General features: G+C 38.7%; 1 protein-coding gene and 1 pseudogene across 3 annotated transcripts in view; one reads left to right on the top strand and one right to left on the bottom strand.

Annotated features, from left to right (window-relative positions):
- Positions 1-21,391, bottom strand: part of CCDC148 (coiled-coil domain containing 148) — a 280,255-nt gene that overhangs the window by 234,651 nt on the left and 24,213 nt on the right. The gene's annotated exons all lie outside the window — the stretch shown is intronic.
- LOC112636177 lies at positions 13,971-20,835 on the top strand (annotated as a pseudogene).

The following is a 21,391-nucleotide window of genomic DNA, read 5'->3' on the forward strand; positions in this document are numbered from 1 at the left end:
TTTTTTTTTTTTTTTTTTTTTTTTTTTTTTTTTTTTTTTTTTTTTTTTTTTTGAGGCAGGGTCTCCCTGTTGCCCAGGCTGGAGTGAAGTGGCATGATCACATCTCACTGTAACCTCGACCTCCCAGACTCAGGTGATCCTCCCACCTCAGCCTCCTGAGTAGCTGGGACTAGAGGTGGGCACAACCATGCTTGGCTAATTTTTGTATTACCTGTAGAGACAGGGTTTTGCCATGTTGCCCATGCTGGTCTTAAACTCCTGAGCTCCAGTGAGTCTCCCACCACTGCCTCCCAAAGTGCAGGGATTACAGGTGTGAGCCACCATGCTCAGCCTGGCACTTTACATTTCCATGAGATAATCAATTAGACTACTTTTGTATAGATTAATACAAGTGTGGCTTCTTTCCTGCGCTTCTCTCTCCCTCTGTCTCTCTCTTTTTTCCCCTCTACTCCCATTTCTTCCCCACTCAGTATTTCTCTTTCTACCCCCGGATGTCAACTCTAAGACCTTGAAGAAAATAAAACTATTTCTGCCTGGGCTTTTTGATACAATCCTCAAATTTGGGTTGAAACAGTTTTCTCTGCAGCCATCTGCCACCCAAGCTGTTTTCATTCCTCCCTGAATTCTCATTTCTAAAACTAGGGAGGGACCAAGGGCATATGCTGCCAGCTCTCTGAACTCATCCCTTTGATTCCAGTATGCACTAGGCTTTTTGTGGCTAGCTTCTGGTCACCTTACCTCCTTCCCCCAGGCATCTCCCTTCTTGGATTGCACGATCAGGAGTCTATTAGGAGTCACCCTATCTCAAGGTATTTTTCCCTCTATTATTCCCCCAATAAATTGTCAACTTCTTACTCTTATAGCTTCTCCAAAACTGGAGTTGTACCACAATACATGAGATTTTAAAAATTGACATATTAAGGAAAAGAAGTACAATGGTAACATATGTCATATTTAACTGGAAAGAGAGGTATATTCAGCCAGAACCCTGGACCAGTTATTAAATTTTGGCAATATAGCATCCGGCAAGAAAAAAAAGTTAAGGGCAAGTCTAAGATACTTAGCATAGAGCAAAATTAAAAATAATGTGGGTCCTAACTGAAGAATAGACCTTAAACTGGTTCATGGCTGGAATCCACTGTTGTATGTCTGGGTTTGTAGAAGCCTTGTAATTATATGCAAAATTTGCATGTGTTAATTTTCCTGGGGAGAGATTACACAGATTTCATCAACTTCTCAGAGGGAATCTGTGACCCAAATAAGGTTAAGATATTGAAGGAGAGTCAGTTACTAAAATATTAAAAGAAACTTACTCTAAGTACTGATAAAATTATCTAATATTTAGCCTATTTTAAGTACAAACACTAAATTCTTTGAATAAATATAAAAATGGTCCATTCATTGGTGGGAGTATACTATGGATCCAAGTAAGTCTTTCAAGTTTCCTTCAAAACACTTTATATATGATTAAGAAAATATGAACTTTATTGGAGTATAGTTGACAAAATTATAAATATTTAAGGTATACAACTGAATCTTTTGATATATATATACAATGTGTACCACAATGTAATTAATATATCTATCACCTCACATAACCATTTTCTTTTTTCTTTTCTGTGGTGAGAACACTTAATATATACCCTTTTAGCAAATTTCAAATATACAATACAGTATTATTAACTATAGTCACATTGCTGTATGTTAGATCTCCAGAATTTATTCATCTTGCATAACTGAAACTTGGTACCCTTTGACCAATATTTCCCCATTTCCTCTTCCACCAGCCCCTGGCAAGCACCATTCTACACTCTAATTCTATGAGTCTGACTATTTTAAATTCCACATATAAGTGAGATCATGAAGCATTTGTTTTATTTGTCTTTCTGTACCTGGCTTATTTCACTTAGCGTAATGTCCTACAGTGTCATCCATGTAGTCACAAATGACAGGGTGTCTTTCTTTTTTAAGGATAATGTTCACACACACACACACACACACGTATATATACACACACATATATACCACATTTTCTTTATGCATTCATCCATTGATGGACATTTAGGTTGTTTCCATATCTGGGCTATCTGAATAATATTGCAGTTAACTGATTTCATTTCCTTTGAATATATACCCATAAGTGGGATTGCTGGATCATCACGTGGTTCTGTTTTTAACTTTCTGAGGTAACTACCTACTGTTTTCCATAATAGCTGTACCAATTTACATCCCCACCAATAATGTCCAGGGTTCTGTTTTCTCCACATCCTCACCAACTTTCTGATAATAGCCATTCTAACTGGTGTGAGGTAATAATTCATTGTAGTTTAGATCTGCATTTTCCAAATAATTATTAAAGTTGAGCAACTTATCAAATACTTGTTAGCCATTTATGTGTCTTCTTTTGAGAAATGTCTATACAGATTTTTGCCCATTTTTTCATAGGATTATTTGTACTTTTGCTAGTGAGTTGAGTTGTTTGAAATATATATACATATATATACACACACACACACGCACACACACACATATATATAATTTTTTTCTGGTTATGTATCCCTTGTCATAGAGAACCTCTGCTAGAGCAGTGCAGAAGGGAAATGTGGAGTCAGAACCCCCACACAGAGTTCCTACTGGGGAACCGACTAGTGGAGCTGTGAGAAAAGGGCTACCATCCTCCAGACCCTAGAATGGTAGATCCACTGACAGCTTGTACCATAAGCCTGGAATAGCAACAGACACTCAATGACAGCCCATGAAAGCAGCCAGAAGGGGGGCTACACCCTGCAAAGCCATAGGGGTGGAGCTGCCCAAGGTCATTGGAACCTACCTCTTGCATCGGGGTGACCTGGATGTGAGACATAGACTCAAAGGAGATCATTTTGGAGCTTTAAGATTTGACTGCCCCGCTGGATTTCGGACTTGCATGGGGCCTGTAGCCCCTTTGTTTCAGCCAATTTCTCCTATTTGAAATGGCTGTATTTATCCAATGCTTGTACCCCCATTGTATCTAGGAAGTAACTAACTTGCTTTTGATTTTACAGGCTCACAGGTGGAAGGGATTTGCCTTTTCTCAGATAAGACTTTGAACTGTGGACTTTTGAGTTAATGCTGAAATGAGTTAAGACTTTGGGGGACTGTTGGGAAGGCACGATTTTTTTTTTTTTTTTTTTGAGACAGAGTCTTGCTCTGTCGCCCAGGCTGGAGTGCAGTGATGCAATCTCAGCTCACTGCAAGCTCCACCTCCCAGGTTCTCGCCATTCTCATGCCTCAGCCTCCCGAGTAGCTGGGACTACAGGTGCCCGCCACCACACCCGGCTACTATTTCGTATTTTTTAGTGGAGATGGGGTTTCACTGTGTTAGCCAGGATGGTCTCGATATCCTGACCTCGTGATCCACTCGCCTCGGCCTCCCAAAGTGCTGGGATTACAGGCGTAAGCCACTGTGCCCGACCACGATCGGCTGTTAAATGTGAGGACATGAGATTTGGAAGAGCCAGGGGCAGAATGATATGGTTTGGCTCTGTGTCCCCACCCAAATCTCATCTTGAATTGTACTCCTGTAATTCCCATGTATTGTGGGAGGGACCCGGTGGGAGATAAGTGAATTGTGGGGGCAGTTTCCAACATACTGTTCTTGTGGTAGTGAATAAGTCTCACAAGATCTGATGGTTTTATAAGAAATCCTTTTCACTTGGCTCTCATTTTCTGTTGCCACCACCATGTAAGACGTGCCTTTCACCTTCTGCCATGATTGTGAGGCATCCCCAGCCACATGAAACTGTGAGTCCATTAAAATTATTTTTTCCCTAGTCTTAGGTATGTCTTTATCAGCAGCGTGAAAACAGACTAATACAATGACCTCCTCTAGAACAGTTTTTGATTTAAAGTCTATTTTGTCTAACATAAGTGTAGCCACCCCCACTCTTCTTCAGTTACTATTTGCATGGAATATTTTCTTCCAACCTTTCATTTTCAACCTATGTGTAAGCTTAAGAACAAAGTAAGTCTCTTGGAGACAGGATATTGCTAGATCTTGGTTTTAATCCATTCAGCCATTTATTAGAAAGTTTAATCCATTTATATTTAATGTAATTATTGGTAAGTGAGAACTATTGTCATTTTGTTAGTTGCTTTCTGTCTGTTTTGCAGTTGCCTCTCTACCTTTCTTGCTTTCTTGATGTCTTTTTTTGTTACAAGATGATTTTTATAGTAATTTGGTTTGATCCTTCTCTCTTATCTTTTGTGTATCAATTATAGGTTTTTTCTTTGTAGTTACCTTGAGAATTGCAAAAAATATCTTGTATTCATTTATTTTAAGTTGATAACAACTTCAATCACATATAAAATCTCTATACTTTTATCACCCCTCACATACACACAGTGTGTTCTTACAGTCAGAGTTTACTTCTTTTTGTATTGTGTATCCATTAACAAATATTTTGTCTTTTAACTTCAATATTAGGGTTAAAATTTACACCACCATTATCATGTTAAATTATTTGTTGTCTATATATTTATCTTTATTAGTGAGATTTATGCTTTCATATGCTTTTATGTGGCTGTTTAGCATATTTTTGTTTGAAATTGAAGAATTCCCTTAAGCATTTTTCAAAGGAAAATCTAGTGATGACCTAATGTAAATGATGAGTTAATGGGTATAGCACACCAACATGGCACATGTATATATATGTAACAAACCTGCACATTGTGCACATGTACCCTAGAACTTAAAGTATAATAATAAAAAAAAAAAAACAGGAAAAAAAAAAAAAAAGAAAATCTAGTGATGACAAACCCCTCAGTTTTTGTCTGTCTGAGAACTACTCTAACTACTCCTTTATTTTTAAAGGATAGTTTTGCAAGGTATCATCTTGGTTTGCAATTTTTTTTCTTTTAGTACTTTGAATATACCATCCCACTTTTCTCTGAGCTGCAAGGTTTCTGCTAAGAAGTCTACTGGTATACTTATGGAATTCTCTTATATGTGATTCCTTTTCTGTTTGCATTCAAAATTGTCTGTCTTTGACTTTTTACAATTATAATGTGCCTCAGAGTAGACCTCTTTATGTTCAAGCTATTTGGAGTCCTTTGGGTTTCTAAAATCTGGACATCTATTTCCTATCCCAGACTTGGGAAGTTTTCAGTCATTATTTCTTTAAGTAAGCTTTTTGCCTTATTCTTTCTCTCTCTTCTCCTTCCCTATGACTCTGATAATTTGTATATTGGTTCACTTGAAAATGTACCATAAATTCTGAAGGCTTCTTTCACTCTTTCTCATTCTTTTTTCTTTTCCTTCTCTGACTAAATAACTTCAAGTAACTTGTATTTAAATTCCCTGATTGTTTCTTCTGCTTGATTGAGTTTGCTGTAGAAACTATTGCATTTCATTCATTCCATTATTAACAACTTTGGCAATTTTCCATAAAGTGCTTCCTATTGATAGAAATAATCTGAGATATTTCTTTCAAAAAATTCCTATGCCTCTCTCTCTTAAACTCTGATTCAGTATTTGTGGGCTGGAACTGGGGAATTTTCATCTTTAGAATACAAGCACTGAGTTATTCACATCATGAGAAGAGTTTAGGAAATGTTGATTTAAAGAATACCTTCATGGGAGTGATGTCACCAAGATGACAGAGTAGGAGTCCCATTCCTCATGTCCTTCAAAAACAATGACTTACTATCCACAGATGAAAATAGCTCTAGGAGAGCTTTAGAGTACATTTAAAAGCTACAGTAACCCAAGGAGCACAACAACTGGGGATACGCACATAGAAAAGCACCGGAAAGCACTCTAGAATTTGTTTCGTTCTTCATTGTTATTTCTATTCCTTTGTTGAACTCATTTTGTTTATGTATTGTTTTACTAATTTCATTAAGTTGTCTAATTGTGTTCTCCTGTTGCACATCAAGCTTTTTTAAACAAATTATTTTAAATCTTTTGTCAGGCAATTTGTAGATCCCCATTTCTTTGGGGTCAATTACTAAAAATTTATTGTTTTCCTTTGATGGTATCATGTTTCCTGATTTTTCACATTCCTTATAGTCTTGTGTTGGTGTCTGTGCATTTGAAGGAGTTACTTCTTCTATACTTTATGATCTGGCTTCGGTGGGGAGAGGCCTTCACCTGTGAGTGTCTGCAAGGGTACTAACTGGGTGGGATGTGCAGCAGTGCTGGGTGCATGAGTGCACAGTGGAATCAGGTCAGGGGCATAGGTGTGCATCAGTGTTGGCGCTGGGAGTAGTGCAGTGGCTCCAGCTCCAAGGGTCACAGAGGCAGTTCTGGCTTGGGGTGGTGCAGTGGTGTGGGCTCTGTGCAGCTCTGTCAACTGGGGTTTTACTGACAAAAGCTGTAGGGATCCTTGGCTGAAAAGCTGAAGGGTCTCTGATGGTGACGATTACTGGGGTCCTCCTGCTTTCCTTTTCCACTACATCAGGAAGTTTCAGCCAAGGAAACTTTTTGGCACTGAGTTGTGGTGGCCTAAGTGATGGGATAACACAGATAAATTGTTTCCGGTGCTTTTCTATGTGCCTATCCCCAGTTGTTGTGTTCCTTGGGTTGCTGTAGCTTTTAAATTGTACTCTAAAACTCTCCTAGAGCTATTTTCATCTGTGGATAGTAAGTCATTGTTTTTGAAGGAGATGAGGAATGGACTCCTAGTCTGTCATCTTGGTGACATCACTCCCATGAAGGTATTCTTTATATCAACATTTCCTAAACTCCTCTCATGATGTGAATAACTCAGAGTGCTTGTATTCTAAAGATGAAAATTCCCCAGTTCCAGCCCACAAATACTGAATCAGAATTTAAAAGAGAGAGGCATAGGAATTTTTTGAAAGAAATATCTCAGATTATTTCTATCAATAGGAAGCACTTTATGGAAAACTGCCAAAGTTATTAATAATTGATGTCCTTGTTTATCAAACAAAAACAAATGGATTACAAACAGAAAAAAAGAAATCTATGTCCCAATTTTAACAATTTTAACATAGCAATTATCCACCTAATGCTAGGTTTGTTACTTTGTGAAATTCTGCATAATACAAATGATTAATAAATTATAATTGTTTAAAACATTTTGACCTTTATAGCAATATAAGTGTTAAAAATTAATTTTGTAATTCACATGTAGCCACATACAAAAGTTTTACTACCTCAACAATTTTTCCAAACAAGGTGCTAAAATAAACTTACAGAAAATATTTGTAAAAAATGCATTTGAGTTTAGTAATTTGATGAGTTTTCATCCCTAAAGTATTAAGAAATTATAAAGGAGGCTTAGTATAAAAAGCAAAATGTTAAAAGAAGCAGAAGGTGGTCAAGCAGTCTCTCTCAAACATATTATCCCATTAAACTAATAGTTTTGGTTTTTTTTTTTTTTTCACAAAAGGAATGTTTGTCCAGTGTATTACAAATCACCCCAGAGAGATTATTTATAATGGTCACTTCAGTGGGCTATCCCAGCTAGTTTACTCTACAGTGCCATTTTAATAAAAACATACTGGGAGGAAATCTCTTTTTAATTTAAGCCATTTAATTTTTTAAATTAATGTAAAGTAAAGCCATAGTCAACTCAGTTCCACAAATATTTGATTATTATCTCATATAAATAAGCCTGGCTGTAGGTTAGCTACTAAGGATAAAGTGATGAGTAAGACACAGTTCCTACCCTCAAAGAAGTATCTTGCTCTAGAACATTTTTTTCTCTTGCCTTTTTTTTTTTTTGAGGAAACTAAATCAGGTGTTTGCAAACTTTTTCTGTAGAAGGACAGACAGTAAATATTTTCTTCTTTGCTTGTCATTCAGTCTCTGTTGTAACTATTCAACTCAGTTGTGTAGCATGAGAGCTGTATAGCCAATGTGTAATTTTAAAAGCATGGTTCTAATAACAAAAATAGGCTGCTGGCCAGATTTGTTCCTTGGGCTGTAATTTGCTACCACTGGACTAAATAACTTGTGAGTGCTTATTTAATATTTCAAATTTTTATCATATCTGCCTTACTAAAATATTTATACCAGAAATAGTGAAAAGTAGCTATACCAAGAAGATAGGAAATTTAAAAGGAATTACAGAAAAAACAGACTGAGATAAATCAAGGAAGTTGTTAAAGGAGAAAAGGCAGTGTCACCCAAACAGAAAGTGATACATCAATAAAGGTCAAGCTCTCTAGGGGAAATCTGAAAACTTTTAAAACATATGTGCAACAACAGTAATAGTAATATATTACGAAATAATCCACTTCTATGTAAAATCATCTTTATAGCTCTAACTTGCTTTAAAAACAGATGTGTTAAATAGGCATAAAATCTAAAATGTTTAATTATACAAATAATGCATAATTTTATAATTAAAAATACAAATAAGCCCAAAGAAAAAATTAAGTATCTCCTCAAATCTTACCAAACCAGAAACACTACTGTTTTACTAAAAATGTTTTCAAATATGTTAGAAGAGCCAAGTTTTCATAGGATCTTTCTGCAGCTTGTAGGATCACATAGGATTAGAGCTTAATCCATTCATTCACTCCCAAAGTTCACATTTTAGAGTGCTGAATTTGCTCAAGTGGGGCAAACTGCAATGCCCAATGCCCAATAGCCTATCACCATAAGAATAACGTGTGCTAGGCACAATATGAAGAGCTTTCTGGAAATCATCTCATTGAATCCTTCCCACAATTCCAGAAGGCAGACACTATTATGATTATGTGCAATGTTAGAAATGAGAAATGTAAGACAGAGGGATGAAGTAATTTGCTATAGTCAAGCAGTCAGTCAGTGCCAGAATGATGACATTAATCCAGAAATTTGGTTTCCATCATCCATGATCTGAAACTTTAGCATTTCTCCTAAGGAAAAATAGGTACATCCATACCCTGTGGTATAAACCTAGAGCCAGTAGTCTGACACTCCTTGCTTTCATTGAGATAGATATGAATGTAAAAAGTATAAATGTCTCTGTCACCCATAAAGAGATAATGGCAACAGTATCACAATTAGCAATAATTTGGTATGTATTACTTACCAAACTCAAGGTGATAAATTTGAGTCCATAGTTTGGGGCCATAATTTAACTATTTAAGTGTATATTTGTCCATTCTCACATTGCTACAGAGAACTGCCTGAGACTTCGTAATTCATTTAAAAAAAAAGAAGCTTAATTGGCTCATGGTTTTGCAGGCTGTACAGGAGGCATGGCTAGGGAGGCCTCAGGAAACTTATAATCATGGCAGAAGGCAAAGGGGAAGCAGACACATTCTACATGGCTGGAGCAGGAGGAAGAGAGTGAAGGGTGAGGTGCTATACACTTTTAAACAATCAGATCTCATAAGAACTCACTCACTATCATGAGAACAGCAAGGGGTAAGTGCACCCCCTTGATCCAATCACCTCCCACTCGACCCCTCCTCTAACATTAGGGATTACAATTCAACATGAGATTTGGTCAGGGGTACAAATCCAAACCATAACATTCTCCCCTGGCCCCTCCCAAATCTCATGTCCTTCTCAAATTGCAAAATACAATCATCCCTTCTCAACAGTCCCCCAAGTCTTATTTCAGCATTAACTCAAAAGTCCACACATTCCAAAGTCTCATCTGAGACAAGGCAAGTCCCTTCCACCTATAAGCCTGTAAAATCTAAAACAAATTATTTACTCCCAAAATACAATGGGGGTATAGGCATTACTCCCTTTCCAAGAGAGAGAAATCTGCCAGAAGAAAGGAACTACAAGCCCTGTACAAGTCCAAAGCCCAGCAGGGCAGTCACTAAATCTTAAAGCTCTAAAATAACCTCTTTTGACTCCATGTCTCACATTCAGGCCATACTGATGTCGGGAGGATGATGGCCCTATTCTCACAGCTCCACTATGCAGTGCCCCAATGGGGACTCTTTGTAGGGGCTCCATCTCCACATTTCCCCTCTGCACTGTCCTAGTGGAGGTTCTCCATGAGGGCTCCACCCATTCAGCAGACTTCTGCCTGCACATCCAGGATTTTCCATACATCCTCTGAAATCTAAGCATAGGCTCCCAAGCTTCAGCTTTTGTCCTCTGTGCACCTGCAGGCTTAACACCACATGGAAGTTTCAAGGCTTGTAGCTTACACCCCCTGGAGGAGTGGCCTGAGACATAGCTGGGATCCTTTTAGCCATGGCTGGGGCTGGAGGGGCTGGGACACAGGCAGCAGTGTCCCAAGGCTACACAGGGCAGCAGGGCCCTGGGCTCAGCCCAGGAAACCATTCTTCCCTTTTAGGCCTCCAGGGCTGTGATGGGAGGGGCTGCCATGAGGTCTCTGAAATGACTTGAAGGCATTCTCCCTATTTTCTTGGCTATTAACATTTGGCTCCTTACTTAGGCAAATTTCTGCAGCCAGCTTGAAGTTCCAGTTTCAGATCATCTCTGCTCACACATATGAGTATATCCTGTTAGAAGAAGCCAGGCCACATCTTGAATGCTTTGCTGCTTAGAAATTTCTTCTGCCAGATACCCTAAATTCTCTCTCTCAAGTTCAAAGTTCCACAGATCCTTAGAGCTGGGGCACAATGCTGTCTGTCTTTGCGAAAGCCTAACAATAGTGACCTTTGCTCCAGTTCCCAATAAGTTCCTCATCTCCATCTGAGACCACATCAGCCTCATTGTCCATATATTACTATCAGCATTTTGGGCACAACAATTTAACAAGTCTCTATGAAATTCCAAGCTTTTCCTCATCTTTCTATCTTTTTCTGAGCCCTCTGCAGTCTTCCAACCTCTCTGTCTTTACCCAGTTTCAAAGTCACTTCCACATTTTCAGGTATCTTTATAGCAATGCCCCACTTCTCAATACCAATTTTCTGTATTTGCCCAGTCTCACATTGCTATAAAGAACTACTTGATACTGAGTAATTATACAGAAAAGAGGTTTAATTGGCTCATGGTTCTGCAGGCTGTACAGGAAGCACGGCTAGGTAGGCCTTAAGAAACTTACAATCATGGCAGAAGAGGAGGCAGACACATTCTAAATGGCTGGGGCAGGAGGAAGAGAGCAAAGGGAGAGGTGCTATACACTTTTAAACAACCAGATATCGTCAGAACTCACTCGATATCATAAGAACAGCAAAAGGGAATTCCACCCTCATGACCCAGTCACTTTTTACCAGTTCCCTCCTCCAACACTGGGGATTACAATTCAACATGAGATTTGGGCAGGGACACAAATCCAAACTATATCAAGGTGTCTGAATAGTCAGTTGTTCTGAACTTTCTTTGGAACCCAAACACTTTGTAAATGTAACAACAGCCACAGATAGTTCCCTCAAAGGAGTGCAAATAAACATACTGTGGTGGCCCTGGAAGTGTACCACTCAGATATCCTTCATAGAACTCCTTCCAGGAGCTGAGTTGATAGACAGCCCCAGCTACTACCCCTTGGATTCATGACTGCTCACAGCACTTGCCCTAGGGCTGCTTGGAGCCAATAACTAAGCATGGAAGAGGTAATGGTACCTGTACCTTTCTGTCCAATATAGGATGCTTCCAATAAGCAAATTTGGCTTGGGGACTCCACATTAGCTTGGATGAGACTTTCTTAGAACTATACTGCAGTCTGATGCCTCCGACCAAATCCTCCTTCCCCTCTCTCCTTTCACAGATGCCAGACCTGCCTTGTGGTCTCAAGGCTCTTGCCTTCTATTCCTCCTCCCTCTCTTTTGCCCTCCACATGCACTCCCCTATAAATTAAGCTTGTGTAATTCTGTCTTGTTGTCTATTCCTCAGAGGATAATCACAGGTGTGTAAAACATTGTACATTTTTTCAAAGGGTTAATGGAACCCTGAAGCCCATTTGTGGATCCCCCGAGGTATAAAGACACCAAGTTAAGAATCTCAGCAGGTGGTACAATTAAAGGCAATTAAAAGATGGATACTAAGCCAATTTTTGCATCATTCTGCTCTTATAAAACTTTGGCAAATGATTTTTTTACAATATGCATAGTTCAAATCTAAAACAACTATATTTAAATACTGGTTAAATTATAGTAATTTATTTTTTTAAAAAAATCAAATAGGTAATAAGAGAGCCATAAAAACACCATAAATTTAAAAATCCCTTGAGTGTTTTCCTTTTTAAATTAGTTTTATGGAAAGAACATCGCACCCTCTAATACTAAAGCCTGGGCTCAAATCCTAGCTTACCTAGCCTTGCTGATTAACCTCCTACAAGTCACTTAACTTTTCTGGGCTCAAATTGCCATATCTCTAAAATGAAGGGGTTGGACTAGGTAATTTCTAAGAAATCTTTCCATTCTAAAATTTTATGATAATATATTATTTTCTCTCTGGCATAACAGTATCAAGAAGGCAAAACTAACTCTAAGGCCAGTATAATAATATCAGTAATGTCATTTCAGAAGAAACTGATGGAAAAATTAAATTTATTTTAAATCCTGAAGGTCTGGCCTCTGCCTCCTCTTCCAGCCTTAAAAACTATGCTAGTAACACCTTCTTTCTGTTCCTGGTACCTCCCAAGTTCATTTCTGCCTCCAAGTCTGTTGCATTTGTTTGGGAAGTAGTTCCCAAATGGCTAGTTCCTTCTCATAGTTCAGGTCTTGGTTCAAAAGTCACATCTACCAGAAGATCTTATGTGACAATATGTGACAATCCTGCCCAAAATAACATCCCCAATCCCCAACTGCTTTTTTCAGAGCACTCTGTTATATCATCTTACAAACAATTATCACTATTTTTTTTCTTTTTTTTTTTTTTTTGGTTACTTGTCTGTCTTTCCCCACTAGAACAGAAGCTCTACGGGGCAAACATGTTTTCTGTCTTGTTTATCATATATCTCTTAGAATAATGCCTGGCATTTAGAAAGTATACAATAAACATGTTTTAATGAACAAATGAGTGAATCAATATGTGCATGCTAACAGAAAACAAAATTGCAACTTTTAGAAGAGTGAAAGAAAGTATAAAAATCACCCCCATTCCATTTTTTAGGGTGATATAGAAGCAGAAATACAGTTGGCTTTCCATGCTGTATTTCATAATTAGAGAAGATAATAACCCAAATGTGTGCCAGGAGTAGCATTATGTTTAGCTTTGGACTGGGTTTTTTCTGTGGGACATCAATAGAATTGTATGATGATCAATACCAAGATCATGTTCTAACTAATTGAGCTCACAGGCTTAAATTACTCAGCTTTTAATATTTGGAAACAAGCAAGCATCAAAATAATTCTACTGACTTCCAAAGAATTAAAAATCATGATGCCTAATTTTAAAAAGTCATCAAATAGCTCTATGAAAATTTAATTACTATGGAAAGGTTATATTAAGAATGAGTCATAGAAGTTTTAAAAAACCTTTTTTTAGAATTGAATTTTATGTCACAAAGACCAGGAAACAGCCAAATGTGAAGTCAACTCTCAATTTTCCATGATAAAACCAGGAATTAGCTCGTGAAAAAGTAGTAGAAAGGGTATATATCGCTTTTGGTGCTTCAGAGATACTGGCCTTGCCACTTACTAACTATAGCTTTGAACAATTTGCTTATTTTTTCTGGCTCTCAATTTTTTAACTTGTAAAATAGGATTAGTAATGTTTGTATGCTTATTTTGGAGATTAGTAACACTCTAAAGCACTAAACATAGAGCTAGGAACATATGAGATAATAAAAGGCAGCTAAGCCAAACAATAAAAATACATTGACCACTTAAGTCTATGGTGATCAGGAGTATGTATGTGAAAGGAGATAGATGTCAGAACTACCTCTACAAGCCCATTTCCCTCATTAGAAACTGGATAACCATCCCCTTTGTGAAAATATACAATCTATACAGTTGAAAGCTGAAATATTTTGAAAGTAGGCCTTTCCCCCCACTAGAAAGAAAAATTGTCCCACTCCTAGAAAGAAAAACTGGAACCAGGAGGTGAATCTTTTAACCACATTAGATACAGAAATAGTTGCTCTGCCACCACTACTGCAGCAACCCAGACTGCATGCCAGCACCTCTCTGCTGATAACTCCTCCACTATGGAGGACACGAACAAATACAGCAACAGAATTCACAGAGGGACCCAAGATCAATGCAAGCAAGAATCAGCAAAATGATAGTAAAATGTGTATTGGAGGTTTGAGCTGGGATAAAAGCAAAAAAGATGTGACTGAATACTTATCTCAATTTGGGGAAGTTGTAGACTGCACAATTAAAACAGATCCAATCACTGGGAGATAAAGGGATTTGGATTTGTGCTTTTCAGAGACACTGCTAGTGTTGATAATGCTTTGGAACTGAAAGAACACAAACTGGATGGCAAATTGATAGACTCCAAGACGACCAAAGCTTTAAAAGGGAAAGAATCTCCATGCTGGGGGAACCACCACTACTCTCTTTCAAGCTGTCAGACAGGGACATTTAAGTCTGCAGAATTCTGCTGCCTTTTGTTCAGCTATGCTCTGCCCCCAGAGGTTGGAGTCTACAGAAGCAGGCAGCTGTCCTTGAGCTGAGGTGGGCTCCACCCAGTTCCAGCTTCCCAGCTGCTTTGTTTACTTACTCAAGCCTCAGCAATGGCGGGCGCCCCTCCCACAGCCTTGCTGCCGCCTTGCAGTTCCATCTCAGACTGCTGTGCTAGCAATGAGTGAGGCTCCATGGGCGTGGGACCCTCCAAGCCAGGTGCAGCATATAATCTCCTGGTGTGCCGTTTCCTAAGACCATTGGAAAAGTGCAGTACTTGGGGGGAGTGACCTGATTTTCCAGGTCTGTCACAGCTTCCCTTGGCTAGGAAAGGGAATTCCCTGACCCCTTGTGCTTCCCAGGTGAGGTGATGCCTCGCCCTGCTTCGGCTCTCGCTCAGTGGGCTGCACCCACTGTCCTGCACCTACTGTCTGACGAGCCCCGATAGGGACCGACTGACACCTCACACGGCCGGGTGGCCCTCTGAGATGAAGCTTCCAGAGGAAGGATCAGGCAGCAACATTTGCTGTTCTGCATATGCACTGTTCTACAGCCTCCGCTGGTGATACCCAGGCAAACAGGGTCTGGAGTGGACCTCCAGAAAACTCCAACAGACCTGTAGCTGAGGGTCCTGACTGTTAGAAGGAAAACTAACAAACAGAAAGGACATCCACACCAAAACGTCATCTGTACGTCACCATCAACAAAGACCAAAGGTAGATAAAACCACAAAAATGGGGAGAAACCGGAGCAGAAAAGCTGAAAATTCTAAAAGTCAGAGCACCTCTCCCCCTCCAAAGGAACGCAGCTCCTCACCAGCAATGGAACAAAGCAGGACGGAGAATGACTTTGACGAGTTGAGAGAAGAAGGCTTCAGACAATCAAACTTCTCTGAGCTAAAGGAGGATGTTTGAACCCATTGCAAAGAAGCTAAAAACCTTGAAAAAAGATTAGATGGAAGGATAACTAGAATAACCAGTATAGAGAAGTCCTTAAATTACCTGATGGAGCTGAAAATCATGGCACAAGAACTATGTGATGAATGCACAAGCTTCAGTAGCAAATTTGATCAACTGGAAGAAAGGGTATCAGCGATTGAAGATCAAATGAATGAAATGAAGCGAGAAGAGAAGTTTAGAGAAAAAAGAGTAAAAGGAAACAAACAAAGCCTCCAAGAAATATGGGACTATGTGAAAAGACCAAATTTACATCTGATTGGTGTACCTGAAAGTGACAGGGAAAATGGAACCAAGTTGGAAAACACTTTTCAGGATACTATCCAGGAGAATTTCCCCAGCCTGGCAAGGTGGGCCAACATTCAAATTCAGGAAATACAGAGCATGCCACAAAGATACTCCTTGAGAAGAGCAACTCCAAGACACATAATTGTCAGATTCACCAAAGTTGAAAAAATGTTAAGGGCAGACAGAAAAAGGTCAGGTTACCCACAAAGGGAAGCCTATCAGACTAAGAGTGGATCTCTCGACAGAAACTCTACAAGCCAGAAGAGAGTGGGGGCCAATATTCAACATCCTTGAAGAAAAGTATTTTCAACCCAGAATTTCATATCCAGCCAAACTAAGCTTCATAAGTGAAGGAGAAATAAAATCCTTTATAGATAAGCAAATGCTGAGAGATTTTGTCACCACCAGGCCTGCCTTACAAGAGCTCCTGAAAGAAGCACTAAACATGGAAAGGAACAACCGTTACCACCCACTGCAAAAACATGCCAAATTGTAAAGATCATCAATGCTAAGAAGAAACTGCATCAACTAATGAGCAAAATGACCAGCTAACATCATAATGACAGGATCAAATTCACACAACAATATTAACCTTAAATGTAAACGGGCTAAATGCTCCAATTAAAAGACACAGACTAGCACATTGGATAAAGCATCAAGATCCATCAGTGTGCCACATTCAGGAGACCCATCTCACATGCAGAGACACACATAAGCTCAAAATAAAGGGATGGAGGAAGATCTACCAAACAAGTGCAAAACAAAAAAAGCAGGGGTTGCAATCCTAGTCTGTGATAAAACAGACGTTAAACCAACAAAGATCAAAAGAGACAAAGAAGGCCATCACATAATGGTAAAGGGATCAATTCAACAAGAAGAGCTAACTATACTAAACATATATGCACCCAATACAGGAGCACCCAGATTAATAAAGCAAGTCCTGAGAGACCTACAAAGAGACCTAGACTCCCACACAATAATAATGGGAGGCTTTAACACCTCACTGTCAACATTAGACAGATCAACGAGAGAGAAAGTTAACAAAGATATCCAGGAATTGAACTCAGCTTCACACCAAGCAGACCTAATAGACATCTACAGAACTCTCCACCCCAAATCAACAGAATATACATTCTTCTTAGCACCACATCACACTCATTCCAAAATTGATCACATAGTTGGAAGTAAAGCACTCCTCAGCAAATGTACAAGAACAGAAATTATAACAAACTGTCTCTCAGACCACAGTGCAATCAAACTAGAACTCAGGATTAGAAACTCCCTCAAAACCACTCAACTATATGGAAACTGAACAACCTGCTCCTAAATGACTACTGGGTACATAATGAAATGAAGGCAGAAATAAAGATGCTCTTTGAAACTAATGAGAACAAAGATACAACATACCAGAATCTCTGCGACACATTTAAAGCAGTGTGTAGAGGGAAATTTATAGCACTAAATTCCCACAAGATAAAGTAGGAAAGATCTAAAATTGACACCCTAACATCACAATTAAAAGCACTAGAGAAGCAAGAGCAAACACATTCAGAAGCTAGCAGAAGGCAAGAAATAACTAAGATCAGAGCAGAACTGAAGGAGATAGAGACACAAAAAAAACCTTTCAAAAAATCAATGAATCCAGGAGCTGGTTTTTTGAAAAGATCAACAAAATTGATAGACTGCTACCAAGACGAATAAAGAAGAAAAGGGAGGAGAATCAAATAGACATAATAAAAATGATAAAGGGGTTATCACCACTGATCCACATAAATATAAACTACCATCAGAGAATACTATAAACACCTCTATGCAAATAAACTAGAAAATCTAGAAGAAATGCATAAATGCCTGGACACATACACCCTCCCAAGTCTAAACCAGGAAGAAGTTGAATGCTTGAATAGGCCAATAACAGGCTCTGAAATTGAGGCAATAATTAATAGCCTACCAACCAAAAAAAGTCCATGACCAGACGGATTCACAGTCAAATTCTACCAGAGGTACAAGGAGGAGCTGGTACCCTTCCTTCTGAAACTATTCCACTCGATAGAAAAAGAGGGAATCCTCCCTAATTCATTTTATGAGGCCAGCATCATCCTGATACCAAAGCCTGGCAGAGACACACACAAAAAAAGAGAAATTTAGACCAATATCCCTGACGAATATTGATGCAAAAATTCTCAATAAAATACTGGCAAACCAAATCCAGCAGCACATCACAAAACTTATCCACCATGATCAAGTGGGCTTCATCCCTGGGATGCAAGGCTGGTTCAACATACACAAATCAATAAACGTAATCCATTACATAAACAGAACCAAAGACAACCCTTCATGCTGAAAATTCTCAATAAGTTAGGTATTAATGGGACGTATCTCAAAATAATAAGAGCTATTTATGAAAAACCCACAGCCAATATCATACTGAATGGGCAAAAACTGGAAGCATTCCCTTTGAAAACTGCCACAAGACAGGGATGCCCTCTCTCACCACTCCTATTCAACATAGTGTTGGAAGCTCTGGCCAGGGAAGTCAGGCAGGAGAAAGAAATAAAGGGTATTCAATTAGGAAAAGAGGAAGTCAAATTGTCCCTGTTTGCAGATGACATGATTATATATTTAGAAAACCCCATTGTCTCAGCCCAAAATCTCCTTAAGTTGATAAGCAACTTCAGCACAGTCTCAGGATACAAAATCAATGTGGAAAAAATCACAGACATTCCTATACACTAATAAGAGACAAACAGAGAGCCAAATCATGAGTGAACTCCCATTCAAAATTGCTTCAAATAGAAAAAATACCTAGGAATCCAACTTTCAAGGGATGTGCAGGACCTCTTCAAGGAAAACTACAAACCACTGCTCAACAAAATAAAAGAGGACACAAACAAGTGGAAGAACATTCCATGCTCATGAATAGGAAGAATCAATATAGTGAAAATGGCCATACTGCCCAAAGTAATTGATAGATTCAATGCCATCCCCATCAAGCTACCAATGACTTTCTTCACAGAATTGGAAAAAACTCCTTTAAAGTTCATATGCAACCAAAAAAACACCCCACATTGCCAAGACAATCCTAAGCCAAAAGAACATAGCTGGAGGCATCACGCTACCTGACTTCAAACTATACTACAAGGCTACAGAAACCAAAACAGCATGGTACTGGTACCAAAACAGACATATAGGTCAATGGAACAGAACAGAGCCCTCAAAAATAATACCACACATCTAAAACCATCTGATCTTTGACAAACCTGACAAAAACAAGAAATGGGGAAAGGATTCCCTGTTTAATAAATGGTACTGGGAAAACTGGCTAGCCATATGTAGAAAGCCGAAACTGGATCCCTTCCTTACACCTTATACAAAAATTAATTCAAGATGGATTAAAGACTTAAATGTTAGACCTAAAACCATAAAAACCCTAGAAGAAAACCTAGGCAATACCATTCAGGACATAGGCATGGGCAAGAACTTCATGTCTAAAACACCAAAAGCAACGGCAACAAAAGCCAAAATTGACAAATGGGATCTAATTAAACTAAAGAGCTTGTACACATCAAAGAAACTACCATCAGAGTGAACAAGCAACCTACAGAATGGGAGAAAAGTTTTGCAGTGTACCCATCTGACAAAGGACTAATATCCAGAATCTACAAAGAACTTAAACAAATTTACAAGAAAAAAATCAAACAACCCCATCAAAAAGTGGGCAAAGGATATGAACAGACGCTTCTCAAAATAAGACATTTATGCAGACAACAGACACATGAAAAAATAATCATCATCACTGGTCATCAGAGAAATGCAAATCAAAACCACAATGAGATACCATCTCACACCAATCAGAATGGTGATCATTAAAAAGTCAGGAAAAAACAGGGGCTGGAGAGGATATGGAGAAATAGGAACACTTTTACACTGTTGGTAGGACTGTAAACTAGTTCAACCATTGTGGAAGACAGTGTGGTGATTCCTTAAGGATCTAGAACAAGAAATATCATTTGACCCAGCCATCCCATTACTGGGTATATACCCAAAGGATTATAAATCATGCTACTATAAAGACACATGCACACGTATGTTTATTGCAGCACTATTCACAATAGCGAAGACTTGGAACCAACCCAAATGTCCATCAGTGACAGACTGGATTAAGAAAATGTGGCACATATGCACCATGGAATACTATGCAGCCATAAAAAAGGATGAGTTCATGTCCTTTGTAGGGACATGGATGAAGCTGGTAACCATAATTCTCAGCAAACTATCGCAAGGACAGAAAACCAAGCACCACATGTTCTCACTCATAGCTGGGAATTGAACAATGAAAACACTTCGACACAGGAAGGGGAACATCACACACTGGGGCCTGTCATAGGATCGGGAGAGGGGGGAGGGATAGCATTAGGAGATATACCTAATGTAAATGATGAGTTAATATGTGCAGCACACCTACATGGTACATGTATACATATGTAACAAACCTGCACGTTGTGCACATGTACCCTAGCACTTAAAGTATAATAATGTTAAAAAAAAAAGGGAAAAATCCTGCCAAAAGGGTTTTTCAGGTGGATTGAGCCCAGATACTTCTGTAAAACAAATTAAAGAATATATTGGAGGCTTTGCGAAGTTTGAAAATAGTGAAATTCCCATGGATACAAAAACAAATAAAGAAGATTTTGTTTTCTCACATATACAGATGAAGAGCCAGTAAAGAAATGGTTAGACAGCATATTATTATCAAATTGGTTCTGGGAAGTGTGAAATCAAAGGTGCACAACCCAAAGAGGTATGGAAGTTGCAACACCAAAACCAAAAGGAAGAACAAGTGCTGCAACCAGTGAATGAGGGGGCCCTAGGGGGTCGTGACCAAGGTCAGGACATAACTGGAATCAATGATCTAGTGACTACTATGATCTTGGATATGGGAATTACAATTGTGCCTATGGGGTGATCAAAACTGTAGTGGCTATGGCAGATATGATCATGCTGGGTATAACTACAGGAACCATGACTATGCACAGGTATATGCAGACTATAGTGGCCAAAAGAGCACTTATCGCAAGGCATCTCCAGGGGGTGGCAATCACCAAAACAGTTATCAGTCATACTAAAGGAGGACATTGGAGAAAACAGGAGGAGATGCTAAAATAACCCATCTTGCAGGATGGCATTGAAGATTGGTCTTTTGTTGATCTCAGATGATTATTTTGTAAAACACTTTCTAGTGTACAAGACACAATTGTGTCCAACTGTATATAGCTGCCAATTCATGTTCTTTGTTTTTACTTTGTCCTTTGCTATTTATGTTATGACTCAATGTGGATTTGTGTTTACACACATTTTATTTGTATGATTTTATATTAAACCTCAAATAAATGCTTCCTTATATGATTATTTTTCTGTGTCAGGTACTGCATAGCTCCATAAAAATATAATTTTAAATAAGTAATAATTAAGGCACAGTTTGTTTTGCAGGGAGAAGTGATCCATAGGGATAAACTGTGGTCCTTTATAAATAGCCAGCCACAGTGTCACCCTGTTTCCCAATATGTAGATATATTCCATGCTCTTAAGGCTTCATCTCTGTGTTAACTGAAGTTTCCACCACATCTTTGGATGATGTTCTTTCCCCTCTGGATATCTGAAGACACTTTCCTGAGACAAAGTCACAGTGTTGTGATCACTGGAAGCTTTCT

This window comes from Theropithecus gelada, chromosome 12, assembly GCF_003255815.1.
Source record: "Theropithecus gelada isolate Dixy chromosome 12, Tgel_1.0, whole genome shotgun sequence".
Taxonomy (NCBI): Eukaryota; Metazoa; Chordata; class Mammalia; order Primates; family Cercopithecidae; genus Theropithecus; species Theropithecus gelada.